General features: G+C 37.5%; 1 protein-coding gene across 1 annotated transcript in view; it reads left to right on the forward strand.

Moving 5' to 3' along the window:
- ABCA13 (ATP binding cassette subfamily A member 13) overlaps window positions 1-6,216 on the forward strand; it is a 208,996-nt gene that overhangs the window by 106,436 nt on the left and 96,344 nt on the right.

Genomic DNA, 6,216 nt, shown 5'->3' on the forward strand with positions numbered 1-6,216 from the left:
CATACCAGGTTTCTTTCTATTTGATGATTTATATCTAGATTATAGTCTTCTTCAGCTAGATGTCAAACACTTGTTCTATATGCAGTCTTTTTTGGTTTGTTTCTATAGAACACAGGCAGAGAGGGGTCCTGGTCTGTGACCGAGAACCTTCATTGTTACAGTAATGGAAATAATAATTTTGAACCAAGCTTGTGTTATTTGTTAAGATAAATTCAATTGGATCTGCCAGTAATGAGTAATCAGTGCCAAGAATTGTGGCCTAAGATGAGACCTTTTCTCACAAAGTGCAAACTTGACTGGATGACTTTTTCCAGAAGGTCTTTTTGCTGGACTATTTCAGTCCCTGTTGAGTCAGTGAAGATGTAACTATATAACAAAAACCCCTCACTAAAGAAATAGAATATCCACTCCTGTGAGTGGTGAGAACAAGACTTCCATTCAAAATACAGCTTTGAATATCCTTTTATTTTATAACAATCAGTTGTGTATTTTTTCAAGGCTCAGCTAGGATATCCAAACAAATTTCAAATCAAAACAGTCTGTCTTCTCCACATTGCATTTTCATTAAAAAGTAAGATTTACAGTTCCTAAAGTAATGAAAACGGAGTATACTGAACCTAACAACTTGACATCTTTTACCATCCCCATTTCAAAACACATAACTTAGTATTTGTTCCAGTGTCGTGCTTTAACCCCAGCTGGCAACTAAGCACCACACAGCCACTTGCTTAGTCCCCTGCAGTGGGATGGGGGAGAGAATCAGAAGAATAAAAGTGAGAAAACTCGTGGGTTGAGATAAAGACAGTCAAGCAAAAGCCGTGCACTCAAGCAAAGCAAAATAAGGAATACATTCACTACTTCCTATCAGCAGGCAGGTGTTCAGGCATCTCCAGAGAAGCAGGGCTCCATCACGTGTAACAGTTGCTTGGGAAGACAAAATGCCATAACTCCCAACGTCCCCCTGCTCTGTCCTTCTTCCCCCAGCTTTATATGCTGAGCATGATGTCATATGGTATGGAATATCCCTTTGGTCAGCTGGGGTCAACTGTCACGGCTGTGTCTCCTCCCAGCTTCTTGTGCACCCCCAGCCTACTCGCTGGTGGGGTGGGGTGAGGAGCAGAAAAGGTCTTGGCTCTGTGTAAGCACTGCTCAACAATAACGAAAAAATCCCTGTGTTATCAATGCTGTTTCCAGCACAAATCCAAAACATAGCTCTGTACTAGCTACTATGAGAAAATTAACTCTATCCCAGCCAAAACCAGGACATTACATTACATTAATAAAGAATCTAGTAATCAGAGACTCTGTATTTTTTCAGTCTGATAAATTATAGCAAGAAAATGTGATGATAATGCCATTTCTTTGAGGATGAGAGTACTGGAAAATTGTCATTCATTGCAGATGACTGTCATTCATCATTAAAGACAGTTGTGAAGTGTAGGCATAAGGGATCTGGGAAATGGTCATGAAAGGTATCCATCATTGTCAAAGCTAACCGGAATACTCCATGGGCAATAGTTTGACCTGTATAATTTTGTCTTTGAAAGCAGATTCAAAGGCAGTCAAACTTTCTGTTGTCAAAGTAGTCATATGAATTTTCAGAATCCCCTAGAGCAAACAGCTGGGTTATTGAGAAGATCACAGGATGCTGCTATTTGATTTGTAAAGGAATTTGGATTAGAGATCTGCTTTGACAAAGCATGGATCTGAGCACAAGCAGGGGTATTGGCTATCCTTTACTGGTACTGAGCCCTTGAGGTGTCAGGATTGTGTAGAAATCAAAATGTTGCCTCTTGTCTCCCAGACCAGCATGTGTCGTGGAGTGGTGTGCATGTCCCTTCTTAAATGAAACTGCAAAAAATTCAGTACATAATTTAGGCTGATGACCAATGCCAAAACCAGGCAAGAGACATAATTTCAACAAAATATGACAGTGTTTCACTGAAGTCGGAGCTTTGGTAATTTCTGGTTATGTTTTACAGTGTCTTATTGTACTGTGTCTGGCTGGAACGGAGTTAATTTTCTTCACAGCAGCCCTTATGGTGCTATGTTTTGGATTTGTGACTAAAACAGCGTTGATAACACACCAGTGTTTTGGCTATTGCTGAGCAGTACTTGCAGTGTCAAGGCTTTCTTCTTTTTCCCATTCTGCCCCTCCTCCCTGTGGTGAGTAGGCTGAAGGTGGGCAAGAAGCTGGGAGGGGACATGACCTGGACGACTGAGCCAAATTAACCAGGGAGTTATTCAATGCCATATAGTGTCATACTCAGCAAAAAAACCTGAGGGGTGGGGTTTTTTGGGGAGGTAGCAATTGCTACCAGACTGGCTGAGCATCAGTCTACTTGTTGGGAGGTGGTGAGTGATTGCCTGTGCATCACTTGGTTTTTGTTGTGTTTTTTTTCTCTTTCTTCTCTTTCTTCTCTTTCTTCTCTTTCTTCTCTTTCTTCTCTTTCTTCTCTTTCTTCTCTTTCTTCTCTTTCTCTCCTTTCTTCTCTTTCTTCTCTTTCTCTCCTTTCTCTCCTTTCTCTCCTTTCTTTTCTCCTTCACTTCTTAAACTGTCTTTATCTCGACCCACAAGTTATCTTGCTTTCTCTCTTCCTATGCTCTCCCCCATCCTGCTGGAGGAGGGGGAGCATGAGCGAGCAGCTGTGTAGTGCTTAGCTGCTGGCCAGGGCCAATGCACCACAATAATGTAAAATAAACTCAGAATTATTTGACCCTTTCTAAATACAAATATTAGAGGTAAGTAGCAGTCCATTAATTAATTTAAATTGTAACAATTTTAATAGTGGTAACTTTAAAGCTACAAAGCACACTGTGTAATTTCTAGTGGTTTAAGTTTCCTTTGTGGAAGGTTTACTCATAATTTTCAGTTTTATTCCAACAAAAAAACCTTGGAATAAAACTCACCTTTTTGTGAGAACAGTTAACATTTTCTTTTTAAGTCAGACAATGCCTGTGTGTGCAAGCACAATACATGCATATATTATAATACGGATGTGCATAATTATTTTCTACACAGCTGGGGCACACGATTGATGGTTATTGTTCTGTAGATGTATACAGAACATGCAGAAAAAAGGTTAGACTGAGCTTGCAATGACTGCATTACAAGATCATTGGAGCCAAATAGCCTTGAGAATATGGAGAAACCAACTCTATGGAGTCCAATAAAACTATCATAAACTACAGCAGGCAGTATATGTACAAAAATAATCAGGAGAGCTAAGAAAAAGTTTAAGGGGTGAATAGCTAACCATAGATAAATAACAAAATATTCTGAGCATTTGCAAAAGCAGGCAATAAGCTAGAGAGTGGGCTCATTGGATCGTTAAGGGACCAATACTGCAGAATTAAGACATTCAGATATCTTGCTGAAGAGCCAAATGAATTAATTTTGTAGTATTCTATGTCTTAGAAATGTTTGGTATCTAACCTCTTCTCACAGTAAAATACAGTCAGAACCTGAAATACAGTGAAACTTAACTGTAGAAAATTCAAAATGGATAAAATTATATTTTTCACACAGTGATATATAACATTTGAAATTCTTTGCCATAAAATGTTATGGAGACTAAGACTGTGGTAATATGTTTAAGAAAGCCAAAGAGTGGTTATTAGTGTATATATAATATGAATAGCTATAGTAACAGAAGTGCTATTAAAGCTTATATGTCTTTGAACTTCTTGGATAAGTTAGCCACTGAAAGTGTTGTAGTGGAAGCAGGTAGATGCATAACTAATTTTTATGGTTGCTTAAAGCTTTCTCTGAAGCAGCTGGTGTTAGCCATTTTGAAGGATACTGGGCAAAATGTTACATTGCTCCTATTTGGATTTAAGAGATCAACAATATACAGTACTTATAAAGCACATCTGAAAGCTAATTTAATTAAGAGATTGTAGCTGACAAAAAGCAGTCATCAATAGTGAAATGTCAGACTGAAGAGCTTTCAATGAATTTTCACTGGGTTTCAACTCTGCCTTTTGATTATTTTCGTCAATGTACTGGAGTAAATATAACCTTGCTTATGAAAAAAGAAAAGCGACTGCTGCAAGGGATTGGTAGAATGGTAATGGAGTCAGACCATTTCTAAAGAGTGATCACTTGAAAAGCTGAATTTATTCTAAATAAAGTGTGTTTTAATTAAGTCAGATGCTGGGCAAATCTATGTAATGGGGAGTAATATCCTGGAAAACACTGACTTTGAAAGTTACCTACTAATCCTGGAGAAAAAGCATTTTAAGACAGTATGGCTAAGATGATTTATGTTTCAATTTAACGTACAAAACGATGTGAAGAGGCCATTCTGACTATCAGTACAAAATTGATGGGACAGATGCTACATTACTACGTACAACTTTTGTGTCCATGTTTTTAAGTTTGAACGTCTTTAAGGAAAAGTTGAGAATTTGGAAAAGGAATAGTGAAGAGTTAATATTGGAGGTTGGAGGTAAAGTCCTTATAAAGGCACCATCAGGGGTCAGTTAATGTAGTTTATCAAAAAGATAAAAAAAAAAGAGTAGTGAATTGCTTAAAAAGCCTAAATTTTTTGTGTGTAGAGAATATTGTCTGTTAAGGTATAGTTCTAACTTTTATAGGGGCAGAAGTGATAAATGGAATAAAGGAAGAAATAAGAGAAACAAATAGCTGGAAGCCAAAGACAGGCACTTCTCCTAGAGGATAATTAACAGTTGGAGTTAGTCTGCCCAGGGAAGTATGTTCCCTCTCCTGGTGCATTTGACACAAGTCTGGGGCCTTTGAAGAAAATATGCTACAGTCAAAGGTGTTATTGATTTCTGCACGTGGGTAACAGAGTGGAATTTGATGTCTGTTGATAGATAATCAAGTGGTTTCTTCTATTCTTAGAGAGGAGATTTTAATCTACTATGACAAATTGAGTTCCCTGTAATTACAAAATAAGGGTTGACAGAGTATTTGTTATAATATGTTTGAAGTTATATCACAACATCAGTTTTTAGTGGAACTCCCTTCTTTCCCTGTAAAATTTGCTTAAAAGGATATAAGAATGATTTTAATATTCCACCTTGCAAAATATAACTTGATTTCTGAGTAGAAAACTGTGGACAGTAAGTAGCAGTTGCTTTGTTTAGAAAAAGTGGCTGCTGACATGAAGACTGATATTAAAATTTCCAAATTTTTGCCAACTGCTGATACAAAGAAGAGACAGCATACATTTCAGTCTTCTGGTAGTCTAATAGTGTAGATGACACTCACTTAAATTCAGCACTAGACCCTGAAAAAGAAGTGTCAAAATAGTTGGTCTAAAAATCTTGGATACATTATATTTTCCTTCATCTTTTTTATTGTTGTTTTAATTAGTTTCTTGCAGGAAATCTTGTGATTCTAGCATGTATTGAAAACTTAAATTTCTCCTCTTTCAATTATTTAGCTTTATATTCCTCAACCCTGAATCTTGCTTCCTTTTCCTTTTGTCACCATTTCAGGATTGTCTGAAGCATAGAATGAGGATGGAGCATCTTTATAATGTTACCTATCAGTAGTCACAAAAAGATATCTGATTTAAAAAATAAGATTATCTAACTTGTTTAAGTTTTACATAAATTTGTTTTGTCAGTAAGTGCATAACTGTAACTCCTCCTATCCTTTTGAAAGTAAATGGTCAGGTTCTTCCACTTACCTCAAATGCATTTCACTCTTTTCACCCACTACTTTCTTCTCTCATCCAAACATTTTCCCTACTAGTTGCTTTCCTTGTGGTTGCTGCCTGGTCCTTTTCCACTTTTCATCCACAGTATGGACATTTTGGGTTCTTCGAGACATCAGTGGGCTATTAGAAAAATAGTGGAAAGACAGCTATTTTCTAGTAAAGGGAGGTACTCTTACAATGCCGAGAAGCTGATCCGCTTCCTGTTCTCCACCTCCTTGTCCTCATGTTCATCTCCTAACTGCTGGCAAATGAAAGAAGTGAATGCTGCCCACCTTCCTCACAGAGGCCTTTTGTTCCCTTCAGCTCTAGAGAAAAAAACAGTTGGTAAAGCACCTGCCAAAAAGGGGGCTCAGTTGAAAAAAGACTATAGCTTTCTGCAAATGCTAGAGCACCAGAGAACAGAACATTAATCCCTTCTGAAATTTCTATTAATTGCTCATGAATGTGTTCTGTTTAAGGAATTGTGTTGGTTCCATAAAAGGTCACCCATGTGACTTAGTAGCTGCTTTCCTTCACTGTGTAATTT

This window comes from Pelecanus crispus, chromosome 2 (genome assembly GCF_030463565.1).
Source record: "Pelecanus crispus isolate bPelCri1 chromosome 2, bPelCri1.pri, whole genome shotgun sequence".
Lineage (NCBI taxonomy): Eukaryota > Metazoa > Chordata > Aves > Pelecaniformes > Pelecanidae > Pelecanus > Pelecanus crispus.